General features: G+C 51.3%; 1 protein-coding gene and 1 pseudogene across 1 annotated transcript in view; one reads left to right on the top strand and one right to left on the bottom strand.

The window, feature by feature from the left end:
- LOC131421550 (cytochrome P450 2D14-like) overlaps nucleotides 1-17707 on the bottom strand; it is an 84893-nt gene that overhangs the window by 11472 nt on the left and 55714 nt on the right. The window lies entirely within an intron of this gene.
- LOC131421409 (cytochrome P450 2D14-like) lies at nucleotides 795-6815 on the top strand (annotated as a pseudogene).

The following is a 17707-nucleotide window of genomic DNA, read 5'->3' as shown; positions in this document are numbered from 1 at the left end:
CTGCGCCCCCTGGCGCCCACATGCGGAACTGCAGACGCGGCCGCCCTCCTGGGGCCTCCTCCTGGATCCCAGCGCTGGGCTGGGCGGGTCGGCACTGCGAGTCATGTGAGGCGGCCAGGCCCGCGGCCCCACAAGTGGACGCAGCTTCCACGCTTCCTTTCTGTCGCCAGGGAGGAGCGGGAATTGGGGGGTTTCCTCCGTGGGCGCTCCATGCTGCGGGGGGAGGGGCAAGGCGAGCAAAATGTCACCAACTTGCCCACCGCCCCCGCTGGTGCCACAGCTCCCTACCTGCCTTCCAGGGCTCTCTCCCAGGGTTTGCTCCGCATCGTGTTGGGGATCCGAGGCCGCGTCTAGGTGCTTCGGGGTCCAGGGCTAGACACTTCCTGCTCCACCACGTGCTAACGTCACCCCTGGACTCTAACTCTCAGGCCACTGTCCAGAGGACCCTTCCCTGCTGGGTGAACACTGGTGACACCCGTGGTCCTGGGGGCACTCACCCCTCTACCCCACTGGCTTCACCAGAGCAGAAGCCCAGCCAGGGTGGGCTGAGTGTGTTTCTAAAATAAGAAATCTCAGTAACTTACATGTAGAGCAGCAGCTCAGAGCCTGTGTTTTGAGATGGATCTGAATGTTGCTCTGACTTTGACCTCCTGACATGTCCCCTGAGACTCAGTCTACTCAATGCCTTGGGGACCATAAAGCCACCGGCCTTACAGGGCTGTGGGGAGGACACGTGGAGTGAGCAGCAGTGCCTGGCACACGATTTGCAGATCAACGGAGGCTGCAATTGCACAATGATGGCAAAGGCCATCGGCCTCACGATTGTGCTGTGTGCTCATTGTACTCACGAGGTTTCCTCAAGGGCCCCCGTCCTGGACAGCTGGCCGCTAGTATCGAGGGCTCTGCCTGAATTACAGGCGTGTCTGTCCCTGCCCTTCATATCCTCATTAGGGTGACTGCTTGGGAGGGCGTGACACATCCAAAACAAAGGGTGGATCAAGGCAGTTTATCCAGGGCCACCGTGTGACCAACACTCCAACCCTCCTGCCCTCAGGCCCCCTGCTAACACCACCTGATTCTCTGACAGTCCTGGGAAGAAAGTTGCTGCTCATAGTACAGGACAATCAACTGAGGCCAATGACAGGCCACAGGCTGGATCTGGGAAGTCCCCAGGGTGCCTGTGCGTCTTGACCTCCTGGTCTGTTGAGTGGCCTCAAAACTGCTCTCTCGGCCCCCTGGAGGCCCAGCAACCCCAGTTCCCCACGACCAGTCCTGAGCTGGATTAGCATAGCTGCCTCCCTCCTGCTGCCCCTCAGTCTCCTGCACAGGACTTTGTAGTGGCCCTTTGGTCCCACTGCCAGATCACCTTGGCTTGCAGTGCCAAGGCAGCCAAAGTCCTCCAAGAAGTCTTCCAAGAAAGTCCTACTCCAGCCTGAGGCAGTGTCCCCACGCCCCTCAAAGCAGTCCCTGTAGAGCTGGCCTGGCCTGTCAGCCTTCCCACTTCTCCTGCCATGTCAGCTCTCTGCCTTTCCACTCCACTAGGTCATGAGCACCTTGGAGCAGGGGCCCACCTTCGTCTTCTCGCCAGGATGTGAGTGCCCAGCCCGGCACCCAGCACACGGTCTGTCCAGTGGGGCTGGAACAGAAATCAAGGCCTGACCAAGGCACAATGCAGGGAAGGCCAGGTAAACTGAGGAAGGCCACTGGGCCCAAACAAGGTACAATCTCTGGCCCCAGGCCTGTCGGGAGAGTGGGGATATGGGAATTCAGAGGGGGAGGAGCAGCTGTCACAAGCCAAGCAGCAACTGCAGACGTTGCAAGCCAATACCAAGAGGACACAGCCCCGGGGAGCCATCTCTGGGTGGCCATCTCTGAGTGGGGATGTCCAGAGGCACCCTGGGAGGAAGCTGGTCCTCTTACTGTTGGGGAGTGAGTGAGGGAGAGAACTGGGGGGACACGGGGGTGTGGGGTGCCTCCTGCAGGCCCTGCTTCAGCTGGGGGAGAGGATACTCCAGCTGTTTCCAGGATGAGCGCTTATGTCACATACCCCTGGGCTGGGTGAGAGGGCCTAATCCCTACCCAGGAAATTCCCCTTCCCCACCCTCTGCGCTCCTGCCCCTTCCCATTTGAGTGGGTTTTGGCCTCAGAGTTCCCATCAGCTTCAGTGATTTAAAAACTCAGCCTCAAATCCCACCCCTTTTTTTGTTGAAGTAGGAGGGTGCTGAGGCCGGTGGACAGCGGCCCTGCCCTGGTATGGTGTGGTCACCCCCCTGCTTACAAAGGGTGAAAGGCCAAGCAGAGGGAGGGTCTGTAGGCACAATTCCAGCTGGGAGGTGGCATGCACTGGTACAGGGTGGTGCCATGGTTTGCATCTTTCCTTGAGGGACCACAGAGTCAGGGTGGAAGGGATGGGGCTGGAGCAGGGGGACCTGGCCCAGGGAGAGGGAGGAGGCCGGCAAAGGGGGAGGCCCGAGAATCCATTCCTTGTGGTCCTCAGCAGGCCTGTGAGGGTGTAAAGAAATTACATCATCACTACTTGGTGTCCATCCCCTTGTCTTCTAGAAAGAGTTTGAGCAGCCGATGTTCAAGGACAAATGATAATGAGGAGGAGGAAGCAGGCCCCCTCCTCTGGGGACAGAGTCACAGCCTATGCTAAGCCACCCTAGTCCCCTGAGCTTCCTGGCAGCTCAGTCAACAAGGGCAAGTGCCCACCCCACATTTCTCTGGGTCAGGAGGGTGAACTCAGGCATGAGGAGATTCATCACCGGGGTGGCCTCACGAGCTAGGAGGTCCAAGAACAGTTTGTAACCAACTTAGGAAGGGTCTCTGGGCCTTCAAACTGGCAGTTGGGTGACTAGGGAGCTCTGAAAACAGCCCTGTTTCCTCCCCACCCCCAGAAGCAAACCTACAAGGAGCACAACCAGGTGGAAATCCCGGAGGCTGAGCCAGGCGCCGCCCAGTGAGGGTCGTCAGCATCACCGCCAGCAGCCTCCCGGCAGTGAGAGGAGGGGGCTTGAGGGGATTGAGTTCAGGCAACGACTGCCCTGGTGCTGGGTGTGTGTGTGTGTATGGTACCTGTATTAATGTGTGTATATGTGGTTTTGTGGGTGTGAAAATGTGTGTTTGCTGTGTGTCAGAACATGAGTGTGTGGGTAGTGTCTGAATGTGTGAGTGCTTTGTGAGTGTGGGATTCTGTGTGTCTATATTGAGTGCACTAGTGTCAAATGAGGGACATGGAGAACTTCACCCCCCCACCACCACCGTGGTCCCTCTGATCGTTGTGACCTCCCCACAACACAAGCTAGTACCTAGGAGGTGAAGGTCACTCAGGAGGAGGCAGGTGAGACATGGGAAGGCAAGAATGTGTTCTGGGGACCAGGCTGTGACCACATTAGGGAGTGTGAGCCTGATATGACAGTCGGGTGAGAGGATCAATTCCAAAGACCCCTGGTTCTTCCTCGGAGTCTGTACAATGCTGGGGAGTCCGCTGGGCGGGGGGTGCCTTCCCTCATCTCCCACCACCCAGGGTAAGCAGCTGGAGAGGGCAGTAGGGACAGGACTTCTGTGGCCACCCCTGCACTTGAGCTTCCCTGCCCGTTCCTCCACCCTCTGGCAGCTCAGTCATGCCAGAAAGTTGGCTCAGGGCAGAGGGCAAAGGCCAGTCTCAGCTCCCTTTATAAAGAGGGCCCAGGCTGGTTGAGCCCTCAGGGTTGGTGAGAGGGCCCTGCCTGGCCTGGTCCTAGGTCCTGGTGTGGTGAGAGGTGCCTGTGTGTCCAGAGGAGCCCAGTGCCCACTGAGGCAGCCATAGGGCTGCTGACCAGGGAGACACTGGGGCCCCTGGCCGTGGCCGTGGCCATCTTCCTGCTCCTGGTGGACCTGATGCACCGGTGCCAACACTGGGCCCCACGCTACCCACCAGGCCCCATGCCCCTGCCTGGGCTGGGCAACCTGCTGCAGGCGGACTTCCAGGATCTCTGTTGCTGCTTTACTCGGGTGAGGAAGGTGGGGGTGAGCACAGAGGTCCTGGGGACCCCACCTAGCAGCAGACAGTGGGTGGTGGTGAAGCCACAGGCTGGACAGGGAGCTGGGGGAAAGGAGGAGGCAGGTTTGAGAGGCCTCCTGGGGGAGGGCATCTGTGCAGGGCCTGAGGACAGTTTGAATTTTCCAATCAAAGGTCAGAGAGGGCAAAGCCCTGGAAGGGGGTGGGACTTGGCAGTGGGTTTGGGATGCAGTGGGACAGGGATTAAGTTATGTGAGCCTGAGTCCCTTCTGAGGACATCAGGAGGAAAGGTCTTGAGATTGGGGGGTAGGGGGGAGTCTGGTCATGAGCCCCATTTAATCAGGAAATTGAGGTCGAGAAGGGACAGTGACCAGGTTCAAATCTTTTGCTGCTGTGAGACCTTGGGCCTCAGTGCTCACCTCTGTGACCCTCAGTTTCTTCACCTATAAAATGGGATCCTAACCCGGCCTTCAGATTACATTGGTGCCCTCTGCAAAGTCACAGCTGGGTGGTCTGATCCAACATGACATCCTCGATTACAGAGGACGTGACCCCCAGGGTCATGAGGCCAGATAATGTCCCTGCATAGGCTCGGTGCTGTTGTGCCCATGGTCCCCCAAGGCTAGTGCCTGGAGACGGGGGCCAGCAACGTTGCCGGCTTGGGCTTCAACAATGCACTTAACTCTCGGCCTGCGGCTGCGGCGCCGCTTCGGGAACGTGTTCAGCCTGCAGCTGGCCTGGACGCCCGCGGTCGTGCTCCACGGGCTGGCAGCCATGCGCGAGGCGCTGGTGGACCACGGCGAGGACACTGCCCACCGCCCACCTGCGCCTATCTTCCAGCACCTGAGCTTCGGGCCACGCTCTGAAGGCAAGCGGAGCAGGCGAGGACCGCGGCCCGGCGGGGACTGGGCCCACAGTGCACCGAGACCCGACAGGGCCAAGTGTAGGCAGGGTGGTGGACCTGCGGTGCAGGGAAGAGTCAGCGAATTTGTAGGGGCGACAGGCGGAGGAAGAAGCCTGTGCCGCGGGTGAATAGGTACATGTGGGCGGGATGGAGGGCGGGGCCTAACAGGGAGTGGGCGGAATACGAACCACTGTGAGCAGCAAGGCGACGTCTGGGTGGCGGTAATGAGAAGGAAGGAGTCAGTGTGCGCGGGGCAGGGGGCGGGCCGCGACCCTCCCTTAACGGGATGGGGGGGTCACAGGGGGCAGAGCTAGGAGTGGGGCCCAGAGCTGCCTGCAGTGGGGAGAGCTGGCGAGCAATGTGGGTGGGCAGAGGGTAGGACCTGTCGCCAGCTGGAAGGAGGTGTAAAGTGGGCGGAATTGCGTGGGAAAGAGAACCAGGTGAGGAGAGGGCGGGGCCGGGGCGTGTCCCTCGCGAGGACGGAAGGACGGGCGAGCCCAAGAGCAAGGTCTGTGCGCAGAGGCGGGGTCGGGGCTCACCAAGCCATCCCCACGTACTTGCCCCGCCCCCAGGGCTGGTCTTTGCCCATTTTGCGCGCGCGTGGCGGGAGCAGCGGTGCTTCTCCGTGTCCACCCTGCGCAACTTCGGCCTGGGCAAGAAGTCCCGGGAGCAGTGGGTGACCGAGGAGGCCTCGTGCCTCTGCGCCGCCTTCGCAGACCAGGCCGGTGAGTGCTGGGCTGAGGGACAGGAGACAGGGATGGAGGCTGGGGAAGAGGAGATGGAGGCGACCCCCTGACCTGCACCGTCACCTCCCAGGACGCCCCTTTAGCCCCAACGCCCCCCTGAAAAAAGCAGTGGGCAATGTAATCACCTCTCTGACCTTTGGGCGCCACTTCGAGTACAAGGACCTGCACTTCCTCAAGCTATTGGACTGAACACTGGCCTTACTGAAGGAGGACTCTGGCCCCGGCCCGAGGTGTGACAGTGGAGGGGGCAAGGAGCCCTGCAGGCGAGCTCCATGGAGGAGGCCTCAACCTGCAATGGGGCCTCCACGGAGGGGGATTTGTCTAGAAGGGTATTGGGTCAGCGGGCTCCAGGAAAGGGCTAAGGAATGGGTACCTCCTTCTTTGGAAGCCACTGGAACCCATGAGATGTTGATTTTAGGTTTAGCCTTCTGACACCCATGGAAGGAGGCAGGGTTGAGGTCTGAACACTGGGGATGAACGAAGTCAATGGTGGGAACAGCCTGGAGGTGGCTGGGACCTGACTGGTCACGAGGTGAACACCTGAGCACAGGGACGACCCAGGATCCCACAACCGTGACCCATGCAGGTGCTGAATGCGATCCCCGTGCTCCTGCAAATTCCGGGGTTGGCTGCCAAGACCTTTCCTGGGCATAGGCCATGCTGGATGAGCTGGTTGCTGAGCACAGGATGACCCAGGACCCGGCCCAGCCTCCTTAAGACCTGACTGATGCCTTCCTGGATGAGGTGGAGAAGGTGAGATGCCAGGGACAGGGTCAGAGGTTGTGGGTTGGCGGCACCATTAGGTGAGCCCAGGCAAGGTGTGAACTATGTATCAGCCAGTGATCAGTCACTCAGGCTGATGGATGCAGTGGGAGGCCATTTGGGGGCTTCCTCCCTCTGCCCCTGAGCCCACCCTCTCTGCATGGTCCAGGCCCAGGGAAACCCCAAGACAAGCTTGACTGATGAGAATCTGCGCCAGGTAGTGACTGACCTGTTCACTGCTGGGATGGTGACCACCTCGATCACGCTGACCTGGGCCCTCTAGCTCATGATCCTGCACTGGGATTTGCAGCATGAGCCCAGCCTAGGGGCTCGGTCGGATGAGACAGGGAGGAGAAGGACAGGCTGGGGGCCTTGGGCTTGGTCTGGCCACCAGAAGCTCTGAGCAGATGCTGGGCCCTGGTCAGAGATCAGAGTGACCTTCTTCTCCCCGTGGGCACAGCCCCTACACAGGAGGAGGTTGGGGCCCAGCCCCGTGTCTAACCACTGTGGGGAGTCCACTGAGCACAACCGCAGGCTTCCAGGCCAGCTGCCGGCTGAACATGTCCCCAAAGCGACGCCGCAGCTGCAGGCCGAGGGTCAGGGGCATTCCACAAGCCCCGCCCCACCAGGCTGCTGGACCCAGTCTCCTGGCCCTAGCCTTGGGGGACCTCTGGGCCGCCAGCAGCAAGGGGGTGAAAGGACTCTGTCTGGTCTCAGTGATGCTGGTGGTCACATCTTGCACGGTTGAGGACCTCACATTGGATCAGACCCCCCAGCTATGACTTTGCAGAGGTCACCAAAATTACTGGGCCAAGTTAGCATCCCATTTTACAGGTGAAGAAACTGAGGTTCACAGGGGTGAGCAGTGAGGCTCAAGGTCCCACAGCAGCAAAAGATTTGAACCTGGTCACTGTCCCTTCTCAACGTCCCTTTCCTGATTTCAGTGGGGCTCATGACCAGACTCCTCCCCCATCTCAAGCCCTCTCCTCCTGATGTCATCAGAAGGGACTCAGGCTCACATAACTTAAGCTCTGTCCAACAGCATCTCACCCCCTGCCACGTCCCACCCCCTCCAGGCCTTTGCCCTCTCTGACCTTTGATTGGAAAATTCAAACTGTCCTCAGGCCTCAGTGGGCACTGGGCTCCTCTGGACACACTGGCACCCCTCACCACACCAGGCACGTAAGACCAGGCCGGGCAGGGCACTCTCACCAACCCTAAGGGTTTGTCTAGCTTGGGTCTCTTTCTAAAGGGAGCTGAGACTGGCCTTTGGCCTTTGCCCTCTGCCCTGAGACAACAGGTTGGGATGATTGTCCCTTCAGAGGGTGCAGGGAGCAGCCAGGGAAGGCAAGGTGCAGGGGTGGCACAGAAGTCCTGTCCCTCAACCTTCTCCTGGTGCAAACCCAGAGTCGGGGATAGAGAAAAGGGAAGGCCCCACCCCCAGCCTAACTCCCCAGTGTTGTACAGGCTCCGAGGAAGAGCCAGGGTCTTTAGACTCAATTCTGCCCCACCTGTCACATTAGGCTCACACTCCCTAATGTGGTCACAGCCTCGTCCCCAGAACACATTCTTTCCTTCCCATATCTCACCTGCCTCCTCCTGAATGACCTTCACCTCCCAGGTTTGTACTGGCACTTGCTGTAGGGAGGTCACAACGATCAGAGGGACGAGGCAGTGGGGAGTAGGAGGAGGGATGAAGTTCTCCGTGTCCCTCACTTCACACTAGTACACTCAGTACACACAGACACATATCACACACTCACAAACCACACAGAGATTCAGACACTACCCACGTCCTTACATACGGACACACAAGCACTTGCAAACACACATTTACACACCCACAAGACCATATACACACACACACTTTAATACATGCACCAAACAACACAACACACACACACACACACACACACACACACACACACACACACGGAGACGCAGCACCAGGGCACCTGTTCTCAGCGGTGGACAAGAGCTAACCCCCTGCTACTGCCACCTGGAGGCTGCTGGCAGTGATGCTGAGGACCCTCACCGGGCTGGCTACTGACCCGGCTTCCTGGATTTCAGCTTGGTAGTGGCCCTGCACCTTTGCATCTGGGGGTGGGGAGGCAGCAGGGTTGTACTCAGAGCTCCCTAGTCACCCAACAGCCAGTTCGGAGCCCAGGAGACCCTTCCTAAGTTGGCTACAAACTGTTCTTTGACCTCCAACCTTGAGGCCACCCAGGTGATGAATCTCCTCGTGCCTGTGTCCACTATCCTGACCCAGAGAAATGTGGGGTGGGAACTCACCCTTGTTGACTGAGCTGCCAGGAAGCTCAGGGGACTAGGGTGGCTTAGCAGAGGATGTGACTCTGTCCCCAGAGGAGGGGGCCTGCTTCCTCCTCCTCATTATCATTTGTCCTTCAACATCAGCTGCTCAAACTCTTTCTGGAAGACAAGGGGATGGAAAGCAAGTGGGGATGATGTAATTTCTTTACACCCTCACAGGCCTGCTGAGGACCACAAGGAATAGATTCCCGGGCCTCCCCCTTTGCTGGCCTCCTCCCTCTCCCTGGACAAAGTCTCCCTTGCTCCAGCCCCATCCCTTCCAACCCTGACCCTGTGGTCCCTCAAGGAAAGATGCAGAGCTCAGCATCACCTCGCGCCAGTGTGTGCCATCGTCTGGCTGGAATTGGGGCTCCCAGGCCCTCCCTCTTGCTCAGTCTCTCGCCACCTCCAAGCAAGGGGGTGACCACACCATGCCAGGGCAGGGCCCCTGCCTGCCGGCCTCAGCACCCTCCTTCTTCAACAAGAAAACGTGTGGGATTTGAGGCTGAGTTTTCGAATCAGTGAGGCTGATGGGAAATCTGAGGCCAAAACCCACTCAAATGCTAAGAGCCCAGAGGGTGGGGAAGGGGCATTTCATGAGAGGGATCAGGCCACCTCACCCATCCCACGGGTATGTGAGATAAGCTCCGTTTCTGGAAGAGAGCTTATCTTTTCTCTTCTACAGAAGAGAAAGCTACTCTTTCTGTAGTATGCTTTCCCCCAGCTGAAGCAGAGCTTGCAGGAGGCACTCCACAGCCCCGTGTACCCAAGATCTTCTCCTACCTCACTCCCCAACAGTAAGTGGACCAGCTTCTTCCCAGGGTGCCTCTGGACATCCCCGATTCAGAGATGGCCACCCAGAGATGGCTCCCTGGGACTGTGGCCTCTTGGTATTGGCTTTCAACGTTTGTAGTTCCTGCTTGACTTGTGAAAGCTGGTCATATACTTCTGACTTCCCACATCCACACTCTCCTGCCAGGCCCAAGGCCAGAGGGTGTAGCTTGCTGGGGCCCAGCTGGGCCTTCCTCAGTTTACTCAGGCTTCCCTGCATCTTGCTTTGCTCAGGCCTTGGATTCTGTTCTACCCCTACTGGACCGACCATGTGCTGGGTGCTGGGCTGGGCACTCACAGCCTGGGGGGAAGACGATGGTGGGCCCCTGCTCCAAGGTGCTCATGAGCAAGAGGAGAAGTGGGAAGGCTGACAGGCCAGGCCAGCTCTAAGGGCACTGCACTGAGGCTGGAGCAGGACTCTGGGAAGAGTTCCTGGAGGACTGTGGCTGGCTTGGCACTGCAAGCCAAGGTGATCTGACAGCAGGACCAAAGGGCCACTGCAAAGTCCTGTGCAGGGGGGTGAGGGGCTGCGGGAGGGAGGCAGCTATGCACATCCAGCTGAGGACTGGTCGTGGGGAACTGGGGTCGCTGGGCCTCCAGGGGGCCGAGAGAGCAGTTTTGTGGCAGCTCAACAGACCAGGAGGGCGAGATGCACAGGCACCCTCGGGAACTCTGGATCCAGCCTGTGGCCTCTCATTGGCCTCAGTTGAATGTCCTGTCCTGTGGGCAGCAACTTTCTTCCCAGGACGGTCAAAGAATCAGGGGGTGTTAGTACGGGGGCAGGGGGCAGGATGGTCTGAGTGTTGGCCAGGAAGTGGCCCTGGATAAATTGTCTTTATTCCCTCTGTTTTGGATGTGTCACACCCTCCCAAGCAGTTACCCTAATGTGGATATGAAGGGCAGGCACAGACACTCCTGTAATTCAGGCAGAGCCCTTGATACTAGGGGCCTGTTGTCCAGGACGGGGAGCCTTGAGGAAACCTCGTGTGTACAATGAGCACACGGTACAATCATGAGGCCGATGGCCTGTTGCAATCATTGTGCAATTGCAGCTTCCAGTGATAAGGGACTCACGTGCCAGGCACAGCTGCTCACTCCACGTGTCCTCCCCACAGCCCTATAAGGCAGGTGGCTTTAGGGTCCCCAAGGCATGGAGGAGACTGAGTTTCAGGGGTCAGGTCAGGAGGTCAAAGTCACAGAGCAGCATTCAGGTCCATCTCAAAACACAGGCTCCACCTCAACATTATAAAGGCCACATATGTCAAACCTGACACAACATCATACTTAAGGGTGAACAACTGAAAGTTATTCCTTTGAGAACAGGAACAAAACAAGGATGCTCACTCTCACCACTCTTATTCAACATAGTCCTGGAAGTTTTAGCCAGAGCAATTAGGCAAGAAAAAGAAATAAAAGGGATCCAAATTGGAAAGGAAGATGTAAAAGTGTCACTATTTGTGGATGACATGATTCTACATATAGAAAACCTAAAGAATTCTCCAGAACTATTGTGAATAAGCAATGAACACAGTAAAGTTGCAGGGTACAAAATCAACAGACAAAAATCCATCCCATTTCTATACACCAATAACGAACTAGCAGAAAGAGAAATCAAGATACAATCCCATTTACAATCACGACAAAAAAATAAAATACCTAGGAATAAATTTAACCATGGAGGTGAAATACCTGTACACTGAGAACTATAAGACATTATTGAAAGAAATCAAAGGACGTGAATAAAGGGAAAGATATTCCATTTTCATGAATTGAAAGAACAAACATAGTTAAAATGGCCATATTACCTAAAGGTATCTACAGGTTCAATGCAATCCCAATCAGAATCCCAGTGACATTCTTCAGAGAAATAGAATAAAGAATCCTAAAATTGATATGGAACAACAGAAGACCCCAAATAGCTGAAGCAATCCTGAGAAGAAAGAACAAAGTTGGAGGTATCACACTCCCTGAATTCAAAGAATACTACAAAGCTATAGCAATCAAAACAGCATGGTACTGGCAGAAAAACAGACACACAGATCCACGGAACAGAATTGAGAGGCCAGAAATAAAACCACACATCTGTGGACAGCTAATCTTCAACAAAGGAGCCAAGAACATAAAATGGAGAAAGGAAAGTCTCTTCAACTAATGTAGTTGGGAAAATTGGACAGCCACATGCAAAAGAATTAAAACAGATCTTTATCTTACACCATACACAGAAATTAACTCAAAAATGGTTTAAAGATGTGAATATAGAACCCAAACCCATAAAACTCCTAGAAGAAAATATAAGGAGTACACTCTTTGACATCGGTCTTAGCAGTATCTTTTGGAATACCATGCGTACTCAGGCAAGGGAAACAAAAGAAAAAATAAATGGGAGTTCATCAGACTAAAAAGCCTCTGTACGGCAAAGGAAACCATCAACAAAATGAAAAGACAACCCACCAACTGGGAGAAAATATTTGCAAATCATATGTCTGACAAGGGGTTAATTTCCAAAATACATAAAGAACACATATACCTCAACAACAAAAAAATGAACAACCCAATCAAGAAATGGGCAGAGGATATGAACAGACATCTTTCATATCCAGAAAGAAAGAAGGTATACACAGATGGCCAACGGGCACACGAAAAGATGTTCAGCATCACTTATTATTAGGGAAATGCAAATCAAAACTACAATGAGATATCACCTCACACCCATCATAATGGCTATAATTAACAACACAAGAAATAACAAACGTTGGAGCAGATGTGGCGAAAAGGGAACCCTCATACATTGCTGGTGGGAATGCAAACTGGTGCAGCCACTATGGAAAACAGTGTGGAGATTCCTCAAAATATTGAAAATAGAAATACCATATATTCCAGCTATTGAACTACTGGGTATTTATCCAAAAAACATGAAATCAATAATTCATAAAGATATATGCATCACAGCATTATTCACAATAGCCAAGATGTGGAAGCAACCCAAGTGACCGTCAACAAATAAAGAAGGTATCGTATATATATATACAATGGAATACCTCCAAGCCTTAAAAGAAGACAAAATCATGCTGTTTGCAGCAACATGGATGGACTTGGAGGGTGTTATGCTAAGCGAAATAAGTCAGACAGAAGACGACAAATACCATATGATTTCACTCACATGTGGAAGATAAACAAACAAGCACATAGATAAGGAGAACAGTTTGCTGGTTACCAGAGGGAAAGAGGGAAGGTGGAGGGAAAAATGGGTAAAAGGGCACATATCTCTCACATATGCTGAGAGATAAAAACTAGACTGTTGGCGGTGAACACCATACAGTCTATACAGAAACTGAAATATAAAAATATATACCTGAAATTTACACAATGTTATAAGCCAATATGACCTCAATAAAATAATTTTAATTAAATTATACTTTTAAAAAAAGGCAGGCTCTGAGCTACTGCTCCACATGTAAGTTACTGAGGTTTCTTATTCAGCCCACCCTCGCTGGGCTTCTGCTCTGGTGAAGCAGCTGGGGTGGAGGGGTGTGCGCTCCCAGCAGCCGCCCGTGTCACAGGTGTTCAACCGCTCAGACAAGGGTCCTCTGGACACTATAACCTGAGACTTAGAGTGCACGGGTCACGTCACCATGATGGCGGAGCAGGAAGCGCCCAGCCCTGGGTCCCCTACTGGATGCGGAGCGAGTGCGGGGAGAGAGCCCTACAAAGCAGGTAGGGAGCTGCAGCCACAACCAGGGCGCTGGGAAAGTTGGTGGCATTTGGCTCGCCTCCCCCCAGCCCCGCGGCATGGAGCGCCCGCAGAGGACACCCCCAATTCCTGCTCCTCCCTGGGGACAGAAAGATGCGTGGAAACTGCGTGAAGCTTGTGGGGCCGCGGGCCTGGCCGCCTCACCTGACTCGCAGTGCCGACCCGCCCAGCGCAGCGCTGGGATCCAGGTGGAGGCCCCGGCAGGGCGGCCGCGTCTGCAGTTCCGCAGGGGGACGGCAGGGGGCGGAGGAGGCCGCGGCCAAGGAGCGACAAGGGGAGGGGAGCTGGGCAAGAGATGCCTCTCTGAGATGGTTTCTGGGTACTGGCTTCAGATTGGCAAGATGAAAAAGCTCTGGAGACCCGTTGCACGACGATGTGACTATGTTACCGGCGCAGAGAGTTCTTGTTGTCCCGGAGGATGGAAATCAAGAGAGACAACAAACAGGAGTAGAAAAGTAAGTTTATTAACTTGTGCACAGGAGAGGCACAAGGGAGCCGGCAGAAAGGAAAGGGGCGGGTGACCGGCTCCTTAGGCAGCGGGATTGTGGGGCTTTTATTAGGCAAAGGCTAGGGAGGAGCGCCTTGTCATGGCACGTAGAGGTGGGGTTTCCTTGCGCTACTGCTGTCGTTCAACAGGCCACCACATGAGTTGCATGTATTATTAGCATGCTAGCTCTCCACCCCTGAGTGTGATTTTTCTATGCTAATAGAGCAAGGGTCACCTTCAGACAACTCCTGGGTGCTAGGGCACATGCGTAAGCCCAGGAGAGTATGGAAACTGAGGAATGTGGATCTTGGTGGTCTGTATCTGATTCTCCTGGCTTGCGAATTGGTTAGGAGCCTTATCTTGTTAGGCCAGGGGCCTGCAGATGGCCCTGTCTCATTACGCTGATTCCTGTCTCATTCCTCCCTGAGACATTTTATCCTCCTTAATCTTAAGGATCATGGGCGAAGGTCTCTTCTTCTGAAGCTGCTTCCTGCTGACAGAGGGTGTTAAGAAAGGGGCCCTACATCTGGGAGGAGTAAAAATCTTTCTCAGCTTGTTGCAGGGTCTGGTAGGAATGAGAATGAGGACCCGGCGGGTCGGCAGTTGGAAGTGGCTAGAATCCTTGCGTGACCACCAGTTTAATGTGAAATTGTTGGAACCTAGAAGATACTCCCTTGACAAGAAGGTTAAAAAGACAGGGACCAAAAATTAATAGGAGTAGGATGATTACCGGGGCTCCCAAGAAGGGAGGGAATCAGGTGATGAGGGCACCCTTGATCAGTGACCATGCTGGACTGGGGTCTGTACCTTGGTTATATTGGTGAAGCCAGGACGCTTGTTCATAGATTTCCCGGATGTTGGTCTCAACCTTCACTGACACTGTGACCTGAGACTTAGAGTCCAAGGGTGATGTCACCATGTCATAATAACCATAATAATAACCATAATAACCACCTGAGTTATTAACATAAGTCATTTCTAGTGAAACAAAAAGAAAAACAAGATTAATGGTGGGGGCAAATTATAAACCAATTTCTGAGCCCAGGGAGCAGCCAGCCAAAAAGATTTCTAAATGTCAGAGTTGAACTATCTTTTGTAGCTTGAAATGCCTCTGATGATGTAATTGGGTGTTCAGGTATCTTTCTGAGTGGCTTACACAGCAACAGACATGAATCTCTCTTAAGTTTATATCAAGTTGTCCAACTTCACTTTGTAGGGCTTCAGAAAAAGGGCAGGTTCGGTTCTCAATGATTCCAAATGAAAATGGTGGAAAAAAAATTGAAAACATTAGTTTGGAGATTTGTAGCCAGATATTTCAGGAGACTAGAAGAATTCAGGATCTGGTCCAGTTTACAGATGGAAAACAAAAACCTCAAAGATAATTATCAGAACTAGAACTTAATAGCCATGAATGTGTACTATAGTTTCTATTGAGACAATTTTTCTCTCTAAAATCACCCTCATTTTTACCAAAGATGGCCAATTAAGAGTCAATGGTTTGCAAAATAAGTCTAGTTTTAATAAACTTGGCCCAATTATTTACATAAGTACAGCAAGAATAGCAATTGGTTATATAGGCTCTTTCAAACCTGCTTTGCTGGAAACTTTTTATAAGGAACCTCAGACTGAACTTTAAAGGCCTCTAGAGGCCAGGGAAACCAAGCCAAGTATTTGTGATCAGGCTTTGCCTGCAATACCTTAGATTTGGGTGAATTCCTCTCTTCTCTTGAGTTTCCCCAATATAACGAGGTTCTTGCACCTGCCAGATAAGTGACATTCTTTACTTACCCAGTATGGTTCCTGGGAACCCTGTAAACAAGGTACTGGGCCAATATTTCCAAGTGGCTTTATTCCAGAAAGTCAATCTTTATTCCTCCAAAGCTGTCTTGTCATATCTGAGTCTGTATGTTTCTCTCAAATATGACATTCCAGTCAAAGCCTTGGTATTATAACCAGTGTTTCCATTTGTGTCCTGTTATAAGATAGAGAACAGATTCTTATTGAACTTATGCAAATAACTATACTGCCATGAAGACAATACTCACTCACTAAGAGTTTCCAAATGCTGGAGGGATCAGGTAGGGAGAAAAAGATAAATGTTTCAATTCTGTTCACAAAGGTATAATTTTACCAAATTGCTATAAGTTGTAGTTAACTTAGGGGAAAGAGAAAAGGTTTCCTTAAATGTAAAAAAAAAAAAATTAAACACCAAAAAAATCAGCAATACCTCAAATGAAAACTCATATAAATTATCATTCTCATCAGTTCATTCAATCCTATGTAATCGATTCTTGATCTTAATCTTCTGTTAGCAGTTTCATTCAGTCATCAGTTTCTCTGTTAGAGTTCTGTGATTTCCTACCCAGTTCAGTTTTATGATCTGAAAGTTTATCAGAAACCTGTATTCTAGAGTAAGCACCAGAGTCTTTTCCATGAATCTCTCTGAAGATGAAACATATTTGCAAAAGCACCAGAGTAAAACAACTGTCTTCAAATAACAAAGACTCAAAAGAGCAATGACAAAGAAACTTGGCTATTTCTGTGACATATAATACTTTAAGATAATAACTAGAATTATGGCTGACAACCAGGACAGATCAGAATTTTACATACTTTTTAAAACATTTATATCAATAACATTTACCCACATAATACCACCTAAGAAGGTTTATCATCACTTATTTGACAATGCTCCCCATGTAATTTAACATACCAATTAAGCCTAATTAGTTTAGTATCTTCTTCTTTATAGGAGGAGAGAGCAAATTTCTTTGAGAAGTCCCAGGGACCCTCTGAAAATTATCAAAGAAATGTCTTTTCCTTCAGGTCAAAAGAAGACTTCATTCAGGATCTGAACATTTTGTAGGGGGGGAAGCTTGTCGAAAATATCAAAAGGTTTTAAAACACTCCTCAAATAGGAAACAATTCTCACTGTGAAACAATGCTCAGTTATCCATTCAATCAAAGTGACAACAGAAACAGTCAAGGGTGAACAGAGAGTTAAAGTAGTAAAAAAAAAAAAACCTTAATAGAGAGACCTCAGTCCTTTTGAACATAGGAAGGTATTTTAACAAAACATAGGTTTTCTGTCTTTGAAGTAGACATACTCAAAGGCAAAGAAAAACTTTTTATGACCTCTTTATCAGGAGCAGACTAAAAGTTTAAGAAAATTATCCCTTTTAAGAGAAAGAAAACCAAATTTTAATTTTGTAGCAGTTCACTTCTTATGTTAAAACTTACTTATATTAATCAGAATTTTTAACCCTTACAGACTTTAGCCAAAACTAAAAAGCAAGCAATTATGAACTGTCTTTTAAATTAGCATTCTGTGGCATGGAAATTTATAAATACTCTTTCTAATTTCTAGAAACATGCTACTTTATAATACAGTCTTTTAATAAAATACAAGACATGTTTACTCATAGACCCAAACACCTTTTAATTTTTCTGCAATAAGAAGCCAAAAGTAGATAAACTTCAGTATTTTAGTAATTAACATCTAATATTTTATTTTACTTGGAAATGACCTAGATACTCAATAAATTTTATTATTTAATTCAATTAGCAAAACTCTAAGGTTTCAAGTTACCAAAAGGTTTTGAAATTATTTTAAGTACGTACACCATAACACATAATCATTGTTTAAAAAGTTCATGTAACACTCATCTTTTTCACAACAATTTAGTTACTTGTTCCTAATAATTATATAGATTGCCTACAAGACTTCATGAGACATTTGACACAACTAGCCATCCTTTTACTTATTATTTTTGCTAACCAGTTTTGTAATAGAGATAACATCAGCTATTTGACCAATAAACGTAGAATAAAGGCTGCATGTCTGCATCATATCCAATGCTGATAACTCTGAAAACATGTTTGTTTTAATCAAACCAACAAACTTAAATAAGCTTTC

Source organism: Diceros bicornis, chromosome 25, assembly GCF_020826845.1.
Source record: "Diceros bicornis minor isolate mBicDic1 chromosome 25, mDicBic1.mat.cur, whole genome shotgun sequence".
NCBI classification, from domain to species: domain Eukaryota; kingdom Metazoa; phylum Chordata; class Mammalia; order Perissodactyla; family Rhinocerotidae; genus Diceros; species Diceros bicornis.
This window is presented reverse-complemented; position numbering and strand designations above follow the sequence as displayed.